Genomic DNA, 17,126 nt, shown 5'->3' with positions numbered 1-17,126 from the left:
AATTTGTATTTAAAAAAAAAATGGCGACGGTTTTAACAAAAAAAAGGTACTTTTTCAAGGTATAAGATTTTCGATTTTTTTGCTCTAAAAAAGGAGTTTTCAAAAAAAATCCTTCGTTCACGGACTAGCTATTATCATAATAAATAAGTGGTCATAATTTTGTAATTTCGAAAAAAAAGATTCTGAGATAATCGCGTTTAAAGTTTCCAGTTTGTTCAAGTTTGATGGGCAGGAAGTGTGCTATAAATAGCTACAACTTCTGTTCTAATGCTCCGATCGTTATAGAGAGTATTCTCAACAGTATATACTTAAAGAATATGCAATAAACGATTTTCTATCATCTATCACACTGTATATAACCCCTTAAAGTACAGTACAATTTTTCTAAGGTGTCATTTATAGGTGACAGGGGTATGCTAGAATTTCGAACCAATCAAATGTATCGATAAGGACAGCGAATCCTATTTGCTACGCATGGAAACTTCTGATCCATACCAATGGTTTCGATTGAAACCTCCAGCGTGGGGTGATATGGATTCTCTGGGGTTGAAAGGGGCAAAGCTCTAGAGAGAGTGGTACCATTAGGATCAGATAAAAATTATAAGTGATAAGTGATAAATATGGTGAGTTATTCGAACTTTCAATTTGAGAAAGTGCCATAGCGGCCCGTCCACCCAGACTCGAATGGATACGCTAAGTCTGAAGTCCTAGGCGAGAAGTGGGATGGTTATCCCGGTTTGGGTATGAAGACAACCTTCATTCGCAGCGACGTCTCTGCAATGATACCTGTTCTGAAAATGCCTATGAAGATTTTTCTGATCCATATCCCCCGGATTTGGTTAATTCGACCGGGAATATGCCATCTGGGCCTGGAGACTTACAGGGGTTGAAACTGTTTATTCAACTGCCCCGAAAGTAAGGTGGCGTCCGTTGCCCTCCTACTCCACCACGCCGAGAGTGGAGCTGGATCCTTGGAGACAGGATTCTTGGGTTGGGACCATCGGAGTATGCTCTGTAAAGCCGATACCTCAAGTAAAAAAAAAAAGAACTCTACTCTAAAAAAAAGAACCTTAACCTATTTTTATACCCTTGCAAAGGGTATTATAATTTTGTCCAAAAGTGTGCAACGCAGTGAAGGAGACATCTCCGACCCTATAAAGTGTATATATTCTTGATCAGGATCACCTCCTGAGTTGATATGAGCATGTCCGTCTGTCCGTCTATCTGTTTCTATGGAAACTTGTCTCTCAGTTTTAAAGCTATCGACTTGAAACTTTGCACACACCATTCTTTCCTTTGCATGCAGTATATAAGTCGGAACGGCCGCGATCATTTTACACGACAGCTATTTTTTTGCAAACTAATACGACATGCAAAATTTCATAAGGATCGGCCCACCTACCAAATTTCATTAGGATCGGCCGACTATATCCTATAGCTGCCATATAACTGAACGATCGGAAATGGTATTTGGTATAAATATCAACTTTCGTATTTTTGAAGATAGAAGCTTGGGACTTTTTTTTTAGATTTTTTATTTTAATAAATTGGTTTTATTATGATGTAATCATAAGGATCGTCCAACTGTATCCGATGTTTGCGATATATATCCGGTTTTAACTGCAAGGGTATATCAACTTCGGCTCCGCCCGAAGTAAGCTTTCCTTTCTTGTTGCTACCTAATTTCAGCAATGCAGGCTACGTAGCCGCAGCAAGAGAGAGTCGAAAAGGACCTCTAAGAATGGACCACCCCGCACCCGCGGCTAAATCAGCTGGCGGAAGATAGCGAGAAGCAAAAAATCGACCTCTTTATGGGATGCGACGGCAACGCCCATCATCATTAGCGGGGAAGTTCTGACAATAACGAGGAGCTGAGTCTATATTCGATTTTATCCTAATTCATCTGTTGGGCAACAGGGTCATATAACCCACCTTCATCGTAAAGAACAGAAGGGAAGTACTTGACATTGCTTCTTACTTACACTCCCTATCAGACAGGATTATTACATGGCGCGTCCTAGGAAAGCACTCCTTCTCGGTCCATCGATTCGCTTAGTAGATAAGTGGTCAATTTCGAGAACGTCACTCGGCTAGCAGGACGCAATCCTAGGAAAGCAAATTGGGAGCTATACAAGAAAAAAACTAGACAGATCCTTGCTGGAATCTCTTTCAAGGGCGTTAGGACTTCCTCAAAAGCTGATTGAGCAGTAGCAAGAGATGGATTTGTTTTAAAGACAAAGCTTAACATCGTTTGCATACATAAGAACTATAGAGTTCGTTAAAGCAGGGGTCAAGTCATTTATAAAAAGAGTAATTAATAACGTGTCAATATGATTTCCTTGAGGCACGCCAGATGTAGCACGAACCAAGCGAGAATGTATATTTTTAAATAAGACTCTTTGTGTTCTTCCATGTACCATAAGTAGCTGGAGATCCGTTTCAAATCCCTTACGAGCTATCCCTTAAGCTATCTATGACAAATGATGTAAACTTCAATAAGTTCGTGGTGGTTGAGAGGCGCTTTATAAAGCCATGCTGATAAGGAGAGATGATCGAAGAGAAACACCTTTGGGTGTTTCAAATGAGGAGTAATTAATTTTTCAAATAACTTTGGAATTGCTGATAATTTAAAGATTCCTCTGTAGTTAGCAGCATCCGACTTGCTTCCTTTTTTATGTAAGGGAATTATTGAGGATTCCAAAGATAAATTGAAAAGTCTATGACGAGGTTTGCACATAGCCCTAGCACAGTATTTTATCACTTTACCTCGTAATCCATCGGGGCGTGGCGAACAAACTGTTTTGACCCCTATTAAATCAGATAATAAGTTATTCTCGGAGAGAAACGGACAGAAAATAAAATTTGCGATTGAAAGTTGTATGTGTAAGATCAGCCTCATCATTTTAGGCGAAGAATAAGTTATTTGAAATAATTTTGCGAATAGATCGGCAATGGCCTGATCAGAGGTTACAGATAAATTATCAAACGTAAGCAGAGGCGGAAAAGATACATTTTTACTCCTGGCGTTAACAAAGTTATAATACTGCTTCGGATCCTGAGTAAATTGTATCCGGCAGCGGCGAATAAATTTCCTGTAACATTCAGCGTTATGCACGGTAAAATGCTGAGCTTCTGACCGAGCTAAAGAACAAATCTAGAAAAATCTATACTACTGCAAGTTTTTTTGTATTTAAAAAAATGTTGTATTTAAAAGTCAAAAAATGTATTTAAGGGGTTATATACAGTTGTACCGTTCAAAAAAATGAAATTTTATCTGTTTTTTTTTGACACCATAGAAAATATTTATTAAAAATGTTTTACTGACGTTGTTTAGTACATGTTTCTGGGTATGTTGTTGTAGCCGAATTCCAAGATCGTCCCGAGAATGGTTCATCCGAAATCAAAAATTCAAAAAAAATTTCGTTAGTATATTGTATTGCCTAGTCCGTGAACGAAGGATTTGTAAAAATTTTTATTTAAAAAAAAAATGGCGACGGTTTTAACAAAAAAAAGGTACTTTTTCAAGGTATAAGATTTTCGATTTTTTTGCTCTAAAAAAGGAGTTTTCAAAAAAAATCCTTTGTTCACGGACTAGCTATTATCATAATAAATAAGTGGTCATAATTTTGTAATTTCGAAAAAAAGATTCTGAGATAATCGCGTTTAAAGTTTCGAGTTTGTTCAAGTTTGATGGGCAGGAAGTGTGCTATAAATAGCTACAACTTCTGTTCTAATGCTCCGATCGTTATAGAGAGTATTCTCAACAGTATATACTTAAAGAATATGCAATAAACGATTTTCTATCATCTATCACACTGTATATAACCCCCCTTAAAGTACAGTACAATTTTTCTAAGGTGTCATTTACAGGTGACAGGAGTATGCTAGAATTTCGAACCAATCAAATGTATCGATAAGGACAGCGAATCCTATTTGCTACGCATGGAAACTTCTGATCCATACCAATGGTTTCGATTGAAACCTCCAGCGTGGGGTGATATGGATTCTCTGGGGTTGAAAGGGGCAAAGCTCTAGAGAGAGTGGTACCATTAGGATCAGATAAAAATTATAAGTGATAAGTGATAAATATGGTGAGTTATTCGAACTTTTAATTTGAGAAAGTGCCATAGCGGCCCGTCCACCCAGACTCGAATGGATACGCTAAGTCTGAAGTCCTAGGCGAGAAGTGGGATGGTTATCCCGGTTTGGGTATGAAGACAACCTTCATTCGCAGCGACGTCTCTGCAATGATACCTGTTCTGAAAATGCCTATGAAGATTTTTCTGATCCATATCCCCCGGATTTGGTTAATTCGACCGGGAATATGCCATCTGGGCCTGGAGACTTACAGGGGTTGAAACTGTTTATTCAACTGCCCCGAAAGTAAGGTGGCGTCCGTTGCCCTCCTACTCCACCACGCCGAGAGTGGAGCTGGATCCTTGGAGACAGGATTCTTGGGTTGGGACCATCGGAGTATGCTCTGTAAAGCCGATACCTCAAGTAAAAAAAAAAAGAACTCTACTCTAAAAAAAAGAACCTTAACCTATTTTTATACCCTTGCAAAGGGTATTATAATTTTGTCCAAAAGTGTGCAACGCAGTGAAGGAGACATCTCCGACCCTATAAAGTGTATATATTCTTGATCAGGATCACCTCCTGAGTTGATATGAGCATGTCCGTCTGTCCGTCTATCTGTTTCTATGGAAACTTGTCTCTCAGTTTTAAAGCTATCGACTTGAAACTTTGCACACACCATTCTTTCCTTTGCATGCAGTATATAAGTCGGAACGGCCGCGATCATTTTACACGAAAGCTATTTTTTTGCAAACTAATACGACATGCAAAATTTCATAAGGATCGGCCCACCATACATATCTTATAGCTGCCATTTAACTGAACGATCGGATATGACCCAACATTCGTGTTTTTGAAGATAGAAAGCTGAAACTTAGTACAGATTCTACTTTTGTTCAGTTGATCCAACCTATTAAATTTCATTAGGATCGGCCGACTATATCCTATAGCTGCCATATAACTGAACGATCGGAAATGGTATTTGGTAGAAATATCAACTTTCGTATTTTTGAAGATAGAAGCTTGGGACTTTTTATACCCTTGCAGAGGGTATTATAATTTTGGTCAAAAGTGTGCAACGCAGTGAAGGAGACATCTCCGACCCTATAAAGTATATATATTCTTGATCAGGATCACCTCCTGAGTTGATATGAGCATGTCCGTCTGTCCGTCTGTCCGTCTGTCCGTCTGTCTGTCCGTCTGTCTGTTTCTACGCGAACTAGTCTCTCAGTTTTAAAGCTATCGTCTTGAAACTTTGCACACACCCTTCTTTCCTTTGCACGCAGTATATAAGTCGGAACGGCCCGGATCGGCCGACTATATCCTATAGCTGCCATATAACTGATTGATCGGAAATGGTATAACTTTGGTGTTTTTAGAGTTAGAGAGTTCAAATTTGACATGTGAGCTATTTTTGGCAAAACATTACGTCATGCCAAATTTCATAAGGATCGGCCGACTATATCCTATAGCTGCCATATTACTGAACGATCGGAAATGACCCAACTTTCGTGTTTTTGAAGATAGAAAGCTGGAACTTAGTACAGATTTAATTCTTGGTCAGTTGATCCAACCTACCATATTTCATTAGGATCGGCCGACTATATCCCATAGCTGCCATATAACTGAACGATCGGAAATGGTATTTGGTAGAAATATCAACTTTCGTATTTTTGAAGATAGAAGTTTGGGACTTTTTTTAGATTTTGTATTGTAATAAATTGGATTATATATTCCTATTCCCATAAGGATCGGCCAACTATATCCGATGTTTGCGATATATATCCGGTTTTAACTGCAAGGGTATATAAACTTCGGCTCCGCCCGAAGTTAGCTTTCCTTTCTTGTTTTTTAGATTTTTTATTTTAATAAATTGGTTTTATTATGATGTAATCATAAGGATCGTCCAACTGTATCCGATGTTTGCGATATATATCCGGTTTTAACTGCAAGGGTATATCAACTTCGGCTCCGCCCGAAGTTAGCTTTCCATTCTTGTTGCTACCTAATTTCAGCAATGCAGGCTACGTAGCCGCAGCAAGAGAGAGTCGAAAAGGACCTCTAAGAATGGACCACCCCGCACCCGCGGCTAAATCAGCTGGCGGAAGATAGCGAGAAGCAAAAAATCGACCTCTTTATGGGATGCGACGGCAACGCCCATCATCATTAGCGGGGAAGTTCTGACAATAACGAGGAGCTGAGTCTATATTCGATTTTATCCTAATTCATCTGTTGGGCAACAGGGTCATATAACCCACCTTCATCGTAAAGAACAGAAGGGAAGTACTTGACATTGCTTCTTACTTACACTCCCTGACAGACAGGATTATTACATGGCGCGTACTAGGAAAGCACTCCTTCTCGGACCATCGATTCGCATAGTAGATAAGTGGTTAATTTCGAGAACGTCACTCGGCTAGCAGGACGCAATCCTAGGAAAGCAAATTGGGAGCTATACAAGAAAAAAACTAGACAGATCCTTGCTGGAACCTCTTTCAAGGGCGTTAGGACCTCAAAAGCTGATTGAGCAGTAGCAAATCAATTAAATCACCATGGTGGTCGCCAACACTTTAAGACCAAGGAACGTAAAGCCTTTAACTTCGCTAGTAAAGCGAACTCAGAAGTAGCCTGGGAGGCGTAAAAAGCGGACCCCAAGCCGTACAACAAAGAACTGCGTAGGGCAAAGCGGAATGCCTGGACCAAGTTCTGCATAATCCTTCAAGAGACATCGGTGGTCTCCTGACTTAGGAAGGTCCTCGCAAACACTGCACCACTACATGTAGGATACATTAAAACTTCGAATGGTAGCTGGACAACGTCCAGCAAGGAAACCCCAGAGGCTCTCACAAATTCACATTTCCCAGGGTGACCTCAGGAAGAAACAACCCAGGAAACGCAGACCCAGGGGGGCAGCTGCCCCCTCCCGAGCCAACTCGAATACCTCCTATGTAATAGGAATCACAGTTGGACGATAAACAGTTCTAAGCCCTTTCAAATCTCCAGGCCCTGAAGGCATCGTCCCGGCTCAACTAGTCAAAGCCGGGTCCAATCTGTGGTTGAGGATTAGGAAAATCTTCACAGGCATCGTGCCCGTAAAGTGGTTGCGGATGAAAGTTGTCTTCATACTCAAAGCGGGAAAACCATCGCACTGCTCTCCTAAGCAGGAGACCAATAAACCTGTCGTTCTTCAGACCAATAAACCTATCGCCTTGAGGAGGAAGCTCAAGACAATGAAGAGAGCCTCCACATTTATCTAACCATTAGCCCAGTTGACATTTCCGGATCACAGCACGCGTATAGGACGGGCCGATCCAACGAGACGGCACTTCACGAGATCAAACTCCACGTTTCACGAAAAGGCACTTTGTGACAATGAATACGCGCTTATTGCTTTGATAGACATAGAAGGTGCGTTCAACAACATCCTGCCATGCGCGATAATCAATGCGTTTATGAGACAGAGGTAGACGATCAATTCGACGACAGATACACCTTACGCATACATCTGCAAATCTTATTTACCGTCCGTTTTTCTACGATAATAGCTTATTATCTGATCTTCTAAGGGTCAAAACAGTTTATTCGCCAGGCTTGTGTGATAAAATACTGTGCCAGGGCTCAGTAGAAACCTAGATTTTTCCTCTTAAGTGGAAGGAATCTTTCATAATTCCCTGACATAAAAAAGGGAAAATGTTCGATGCTGCTTAGTTCAAAAGCGGTTACAAATTTTTTTTTTATTACTCCTTATTTGCGACACCTTTGCTCTTTGATTATCTCTCCATGTCATCAGGGCTTCATTAAGCATCGCTCCACCACCACCAATTTATTAGAGTTAACATCCTTTGTGATAGATGGCTTTCGAAAGGGATTTTAAACGGATGTAGATAACATAAAGTCTCTAAAGTCTCACAGACTTTAGAGAAGCATTTGGTTTGTTGAGTAAACTGAACACAAAGAGTCTTATTTAAAAATATACATTCCCGCTTGGTTCGTGCTACATCTCAAGGAAAATCATCTTGACCAGTCTTTTTATAAATCTTTTTATAAATGACTTGCCCCCTGCTTTAACGAACTTTCTAGATCTTATGTATGCAGATGATGTAAAGCTTTGTCTTCAATACAAATCCATCTCTGCCCAAAGCAGTATTCAGTCCGATCTTGAAAACTTTCAAAAATGGTGCTTAGCAAATGATTTAATACCTAATGGATAAAAATGCAAGCTTATGTCTTTTTATCGTTCTTGCCCTCTTCAGGCTCTGTATTTTCTTTATGGGATTTCCATGAAAAAATTAACTCAGGTTAATGATCTCGGCGTCCTATTAGACACCAAACTCAAATTTTCCGACCATATTTCCACAATGGTCCTTGGTTTCATAAAAAGGTGGTGAAAAGAGTTTAACGACCCCTACATAACTAAAACCTTATTCATTTTTTTGCTCCGTCTGATATTGGGTTTCGGTTCATGTGGGTGGAGTCCCCAATATGGAGTACAACAGGACGGCATAGAATCCGTACAAAAGAATTTCTTAACTTTTTCACTTAAAGGTCTTAACTGGGATACAAATCTTTATCTTCCATCATATAGTAGCAGACTCTTAATAATAAACATATAAAGCTTAACTAATCGTTGGACAATGCTCGGTGTGGTTTTACATAACCTAGTTAATAGGGATGTGCCTATCTACAAGCTTTCATTTTAACATTTCTAATAGAAAGGCTAAAAACTTCAGTCCTCTATTCCTTAACCATTTTAACTCGACATATGCACAACACGATTCTCTTACGGCCTTATTTTCAAACTATAATGGTCTCCACTCTATCATCTCTCTTTCCTGTCCTTTAATTTTAAAATCAAGTATTTTAATTATCCTTACTAAATCCTCTTAGCCTAATAAATAACAAATTACTTATAAATCGTTTCGAGGTTTAAATGCTAATTTCAAAAATTCTGAAAGACCGCGTTAAAACAAATAAAAAATAAATAAGTTATGGCATTGTTCTTACAAGCAAATCAAGAGAGTTCATCAAAAAAACAATAAAGGAAAGTTAAATTCATGCGGAGCTGAAGTTGAAATACCCTTACAGTTAAAGCCGGATATATTTCGCAAAAATAGGATATAGTTGGCCGATTCTTTTGAGAATATCATAATATACCCAATTTATTACATTAAAAAATCTAAAAAAAAGTCCGAAACTTCTATCTTCAAGAACACCAAAATTGGTATTTTTAACAAATACCATTTCCAAGCGTAAAGTTACATGCCAGCTAAAGGATATAGTCGGCCGATCGTTATGAAATTCAGTAGGTCGGATCAACCAACCAAAAATAGGATCCGTACCAAGTTCCAACTTTCTGTCTTCAAAATCACAAAAGTTTAGTCATTTCCGATTGTTTCGTTTTTGGCATATTATAGGATATTGTCGACCGATCTCTATGAAATTTGGGATGCCAAAAAAAGCATTCGTACGAAATCAGAATTCTCAAACATTAACACCACCAAAGTTATAGCATTTCCGATCAATCAGTTATGTATTATAATAATTGAATCCGGTAGGCTTTGAACCTAAAGCATCGTTTTATTGTTTGTTAAAAAAAAAAAATAAAAAGAAAAATTTTAAATTTTTTCCAAACACCAAACAAATATAAAACCACTCTTATTTACATAATCTTGCGGCCATTTTCGGGCAAAACCAACACAATGGGCTGGCAAGACGCTGGAAAAAGAAGGCCTATTCTAATTTTCAAGATGACGATTCCAGCGACTCCGAGCATGGAGAAATGAAACGGAAGTCTGCTAAAAAACCCATTATGGAAGACGAACCATCCACCAGCGAAGCAGCCAGAGCTGCATTTAAAGCTAATATTGAAAAAAACTATTATGCAATTCTATCTGATTTAGACGATGTCAGCGACATGGAGGTTGACGGTATGAAGAAACAAGATGACAAGAAGACTAAGAAATCTGCGGAAAAAACGGCGAAAATCATCAAACCGCCGCCAATTTTTATCCCGGACGTATCCAGCATCAAGGGCCTCTCCAAAGACATTTCCCGCCTCTTAGGCGGGGATTTTGAAGTGACCTACAACAACACAATTCGCGTCATGACTCCAGACAAGGATACTTACTCAACTCTGAAAAGGTTCCTGAGCGAAAATAACCATCGATACCACACATTCCAGCCCCGAGACGAGCGCGCTTATCGGATCGTCGTTAAAGGCCTCCACTTCTCCACCGACCCGGAGGATATTAAGGTGGGTTTCAGCAGCCATGGACACAAAGTCAGGTATATACACAATCCTACGCAAAAAGGTACAAAGAAGCCACTAAACATTTTCTTAATAAACCTCGAGCCAGCAAAAAACAACAAGGAGGCCTTTCAAGTCAATCGGCTATGCAGCACGGTGGTTACGGTTGAGCCACCAAAAAAATTCGACGATGTGCCCCAATGCCATCGCTGCCAGGGCTTCGGTCACACGAAACGGTACTGCCATCTGGAGTACAGATGCGTAAAGTGTGGAGATTGGCACCCATCGTCCGAATGCACCAAAATCGCCAGTAAACCAGCCGTCTGCCTCCACTGCGACGGATCACACCGGCCTCTTACAAGGGCTGTCCAGCCTACAAAAAGGCAAAGAGCACGTTCGCCCCCAAGCAGACTGTCCCAAGACGCCAGCAATCTCAATTCAGCCTAATTAACCCTAACATCAGCTATGCTAGCGCAGCCAAAAACGGAGCACCACAGTTTGACTCCAACCCCAATCCCGATCCCAGTCTTCCAAGTAATCCAATGGACGCCCTAATGGCTGGGATGGAATCTATGTTTGAGCGCATGATGGAGAAGGTCTTGAACCAAATAGCCCAAATGATGGCCACCGTTTGCAAATCCTTATGCAAACGCGATTAGATATAACCATATGGAATGCTAACGGCCTGGTAAAAAGAAGGCCAGAGGTCGAGCTGTATTGCAAGACCCACCAAGCAGATGTTCTCCTCATATCAGAAACGCATTTTACCAACAGATCATACTTGACTATTAGAGGATACGACCTCATGCCGCTAACCACCCGAACGGTAGAGGTCGCGGGGGCGCGGCCATCCTTATTCGCAGCTGCATCAAGTATGAGGCACTGCCAGCCATGTGCGAAGACTGGGTGCAATGTGCCCAAATTAAAATCTCCACTACCAACGGTGACATAAAAATCGCTGCAGCATATTGCCCCCCCAGGCACAATATCCACGAACAGGAATTCGGCTTGCTACTGGATTGCCTCGGCCCCAAGTTCAATCCCAAGTACCTGGGATTCACCCTAGACAGGAGGCTCACCTGGAAGCCCCATCTGATTAAGAAGAGGAAACAGGCTGATCAAAGACTTCGATCCTTCTACTGGCTCATGGGTAGGAGATCGAAGCTGAGAACTTCCAATAAACTCCTCATTTACAAGGCCATAATACGCCCAATCTGGACATACGGCATACAGCTCTGGGGCACTGCGAGCAAGACGAATGTCCGAACTATACAAGCTTTCGAAAATACACCCCTTCGAATCGCCACAGGGGCCCACGTCTATCATGACAATCGCACCATCCACGAGGTTCTTAATTTCCCTTGGGTCAAGGACGAGATACAAAGAAGCAGCGCACGTAACATGCAGAGGCTTCATAATCACCCGAACCTGTTGGCCAGCTCCCTGCTGGACAACAGCGAGCAGCCCAGAAGACTAAAAAGGACACACCCACTGGACCTCCCTTTACTACTGTAATTTATTTCTACCATTTTAATATAATCGTCTATACGTGAAGTTTATGTGATAACATTTAATGGTTGTTCCCAAAGGACAGTTTTAAATAAACGTTATCCTGCTATTACAAAAAAAAAAAAACAGTTAGGTGGCAGGTACAGGATATAGTTGGCCGTTCCGACTTATATACTGAGTGCAAAGTAAAAAAGGGTGTGTGCAAAGTTTCAAGTCGATAGCTTTAAAACTGAGAGCCTAGTTTGCGTAGAAACAGACAGACGGACAAACGGAAATGCTCATATCAACTCAGGAGGTGATCCTGATCAAGAATATATATACTTTAAAGGGTCGGAGATGTCTCCTTCATTGCGTTGCACACTTTTGAGCAAAATTAAAATACCCTCTGCAAGGGTATACAAAAGCAGTCACGGTCTGACAACATTCCTTTTTTATATTTTCGGGTTTTAAGTCTCGGGTCTAGCTTAACCACCAACCATACAACGTATAGCCTATTCATTTCATATAACTAAAATTGAAGCAAAAATTTCTTGCGAAATTCTTTCTTACGCTCATATTTTCATTAAAAGTTTTCTGTTTTTCCCTCTCTGAAAGTAGCACCATGAAAAATATTATTCTGGGCTAAAATTAATCTTTGTGTGTAAACGTGTTCGCTCGCTTTCATCTTCATCTCATGGAGTACATACATATTCCATGGTTTCTTCGGAAGCCAAATTGGTGTACTGGGATAGTATTCAAAGCTTCCAGATATGGTATTATGCAAGTTAACAAGCATTTGTCAAACAATCGAGACAAACAAGATAGAAAGACTTCTAGAAGATTCTTGGTCTGAACTATGACGAAATTTTGTGGTCTTTTCCAGGGACAAATAATGATGATTCTTTTCGGTATCATTATGACAATGGATTTCTTCCACTTTTTTGGGAAAAAGGCAAGATTAATGATCCCATTGAGTAGTTAATAGGTGTCCTCATTAGCGCATTTCAGAAGTTCGATCAACATCTTTGGAGTCAGTAGTCACCACCGGGAGCCTTTTTTGGTATTAGCCCTCTTATGACTTTTTCGATTTTGTTCGGCTGGGAAAAAGGTGCAGCTGGTAGAGGGGTAGCTAAGATTTGGGTGGGGCCCCCACAGGGGATACTTTGTACTTGTTGGGGAAAGATTCCATGAGCACCGCAACTGTGCATTTTCTTCCTGTTTCTGAAAAGCCTGGTCGAATGATTGGATGGATTCTGTATGAAACTGGGTAATTTGGCGGTTTTCAGGTCGCTGATTACGAATTCGAAATTCAAGTTTCCAAATTCAAAATGGTAAATGGAATGTACCTTAATCTTCCTTTACCGAAGACTTTTTTTCTAAAGAGTCTAAACCTACTCTATTAAATTCTCTTGAAAAACAAGAGTCATGAGTGAGGTAGGTTAAGTGAATTTGTTATGACGTGGTCTGCATAGACCAGACTGTCCGCACAGCGATGGTTTCAACGTTTTGATTTTGGTGAAGAGGTGATGAAAGATGCGCCACGTTCCGGAAGGAAGCTTCTGCTGTGTGTTTGGTGGGGTTGGTACGGAATCATCCACCATGAGCTGCTTCTCTTTTTTTGAAAACCTTATATTAAATAACAGAATATAATATATGTATCAGAGAACGGCTTCCGTTGTGCAAATATGTTCAAACACGATCAATACCCGAATAATCATCGCATTCGGCTTAGTCACTCAAACAGGCATTCGTAAACGTTTTTGCTGTTGAGCTAAAATCACTCAACTAAGGTAAAATTGTTTGCTTGCTGAATTTATTTATAGTCGTGTACAAAAACCCTCGTGTTGAATGAAATCGACAACGGAAATAAGCAAACTCAAAGCGAATGATTAAAATCAATGCGTATGAGCACACTCAACCCATTGTATATGTAAGTAAACTCATTCCGCTTCTGATGACTGTGAACTATAAAAAAAAACGTTTTTCTCAATTGAAGAAAATAAACGAATGCATAGAGGGTGTTAAAAACCATTCGAGACTTCGAGACATTCGGCTGCATTCGGCATTCCAAAAGCACCATATTTGTTTCCCACCCCAACTCACTCGGTTTCAAAGCAAGAGAATGCCCATGAATTAGAATGCTCTCGTACTCTCTCATAAAAAAATAATCCATTCATTTGACTTCCTACTTAGGTTTATTGGATGATTATTTTAATTATAGTATTACTGATATGTACACCTGTATTTATATAATTGTAGAGGGTATTATAATTTTGTGCAAAAGTGTGCAACACAGTGAAGGAGACATCTTCGACCCTGTAAAGTACATTCTGATACAATCTGGATCAGGATCACCTCCTGAGTTGATATGAGCATGTCCGTCTGTCCATCTGTCTGTTTCTACGCAAACTAGGCTCTCAGTTTGAAAGCTATCGACCTGAATCTTTGCACACACCCTTTTTTCCTTTGCACGCAGTATATAAGTTGGAACGACCGGGATCGGTCGACTATATCCTATAGCTACCATTTAACTGATTGATCGGTTTGTAGGGGGGCGTTGCTACCGCAAAGGATTCCAGAAATGTTGAATTAAAAAATCGGGGGCGTCTTTCAGGGAATATAACGCGGTCAGCTTTATTGGGCTGCTTACAAGAGATTGATAACTTAAACTAGTACAAAAAAGAGACGATCGATGACAACCAACGAGCGAGAGAGAGTGCACAGAGGGGCGAGTGCAGATGCGCTCTTCAGCGCGGGTGCGCTCTTTAGCGCGGGTGCGCTCTTTAGCGCGGGTGCGCTCTTCAGCGCGGATGCGCTCTTCAGATGAGCGGCACCACGGCCCCTCACCTAAACATTCCTTCCCCTTGCAATCGCTCGGGTTGCAATAGATCCCTCGATTTTCTGGCTGGTGGGAGGCTCCGAACACGACCCATCCAAACACTGTGCTTTGGGCCACTGGCAGTCCGTCCTGGATCTTCAGGAAGCCCGGTTGTGTAATCCGTGGGTACATATCTGCGCCCAGGACGACGGAGATTGTCGCTGGCAGATGGAATCGCTCATCCGCCAGTGTCACGCCTCGGAAGTGGGCACGCACCGCCTCGCTCAGCTCCCGGGGCAGCGTACGAACTCACACGTGAGGCTCAATCTTAAAAATGACCTCCAGCCGAACGCTATCATCGGTCTTTGACCCCACGGTGGCGGAACACACCTGTTCGTCCCGCACGCTGGTAGTGGGCAGCCGAAAACACGCAGCGAGCGAGGCCTCGATGCAGCTCGATGGCGTGCATGGGTCGATGAGGGTCCCCGTGTTGAAGCTCCGGGTCCCGGTGTCTATCCGCACTAGTGCCGTCGGCAGCACGTTGACGCTGTTCCGCTGCAGCAGCAACGAGAGGGTGGGCGCAGCGACCGCGTCCTGCGGGGGCCCTCGACGAGAGGCGGAACATTGCCTAGGTGCGAATGACGAGGACGGATGAGCGGTGGTCGGCAACCGATGAGTGGCGGAAGAATGCCGAGGATGTATCGACGAGTGCCGGGAAGTCGGTGGCCGTGGATCGGGCTGGGAATGCCGGAAAGTGGCGGACCCAGGCCGAGGAGCACCCGAACCATGCCGGGAGATGGCGGATGACGGCCGGGCGCCAGACGAGACACTCCGTGTCCTGTCTTCCGCGCTCCGTGACCGGTGCTCCTCGTGGCGTGCCTTGCGCCGAGCCCGCGGCTTCTCCACGAGGTGCAGCAGCGTGTGGTGATCCTGACCACACGTCTTACAACCGTCACCCAGCTGACAGAGTGACCGTCAGAGTGCTCGTGGACCAGGCAGCTCGAGCAATACCGGTTCACGAGAACCGCTCGGAGCCGCTTCTCGGCGCTAAGGCGTAGGAAGCGCCGACACTTCTTCAAGGCGTGGATTCCATTGCAGACTCGGCAACGGTAGGATTGAATACCGCGAGTACATCTGCTCTCCAGCGATTGGGTGTTGCGTGGACGTGACGACATCGTGTTGACTATGGCTGACGGAAATATGGTGAAGGAACAAATAACATTATCAGAATCGGTGTAAATGAAGGTTCGGAACACGGGCAGAGCTACGGGACAGCACAATGGACAGGAACATTGGAGCGGAAGAAATGTTAATTACTGTGGGTAGGCGGACGCGTCCAACGGAAGAAGCACGACCTTAGCAGCGGGCCGCTTTACGAGCCCTCGCGCGGTGCGGATGTCGATCACGCGGACATGGCCATCGGAGCCAGGATACACCGCATTAACCCTGCCTAAACGCCACTCATTGGACGGAAGGTTGTCTTCCTTGATGACGACCATATCCCCAACGTGGAGGTCCCTAGTAGGGGCTCGCCACTTGTGTCTCTTATGGAACTCCTTGAGGTACTCCTCCTTCCATCGGAGCCGAAATTTCTGCTGAAGCGCCTTGAGGTGTTGCCACGATTGTTGCCCCCTTGATCTCGGGCTTGACCGTAGCGAGAAGTGGGCCTCCCACAAGAAAGTGCCCGGGTGTAAGAGCCAGCAGGTCAGCAGGGTCTTCGGGCATTGGCGCGAGTGGCCGCGAATTCAGGCACGCCTCGATCTTCGCCAGGAGAGTAGCCAGCTCCTCAAAGGTGTATTTCCGCGTGGCGGTGGACTTGTAGTACAAGGTCTTGAAGTTCTTGACCCCTGCTTCCCAAAGGCCCCCCATGTGGGGAGCTCCCGGAGGAATGAAATGCTAGAGAAGCTGCTGCTGGCTATAGGCACCGGTCACAGCCCCCTTTAGGCTCTGGAGAAAATAGCGGGATAGTAGAGCAGCTGCTCCCACAAAGGTCTTCCCGTTGTCGGACTGCATTTGACGGGGGCATCCTCTCCGGGACACGAACCGTGCGAAAGCCGCCAGAAATTTCTCGGTCGTAAGGTGCGACGTAGGCTCTTAATGGATGGCCTTAGTGCAGAAGCACACAAACACCAACACATAACCCTTTGTGATAAGGCAGGCCCTCTCCGTATAATTTTTTTTATCTCGAAAGGACCGGCATAATCCCCACCGGTGTACGTGAATGGGCGCGAGAAGGACGTCCGTTCCTTAGGTAGCTCTCCCATGAGTTGCGTCTGCAACTTCTTCTTGTGGATGACACATGTTTTACAAGAATAGACGACGGACTAGACCAAATTCCTCACCCTTGGAATCCAGAATTTGGACCGGATCAGACGAATCATCAGCTGATTGCCACCGTGCAGCGTGATGCGATGCCTAAATTGAACCAGGAGACGAGACAGATGGCAGTCGTACGGAAGGATTATAGGGTGCCGTTCGTTGGATATTGGAGAAGCTCAG

This window comes from Drosophila bipectinata, chromosome 2R (assembly GCF_030179905.1).
Source record: "Drosophila bipectinata strain 14024-0381.07 chromosome 2R, DbipHiC1v2, whole genome shotgun sequence".
Taxonomy (NCBI): domain Eukaryota; kingdom Metazoa; phylum Arthropoda; class Insecta; order Diptera; family Drosophilidae; genus Drosophila; species Drosophila bipectinata.
This window is presented reverse-complemented; position numbering follows the sequence as displayed.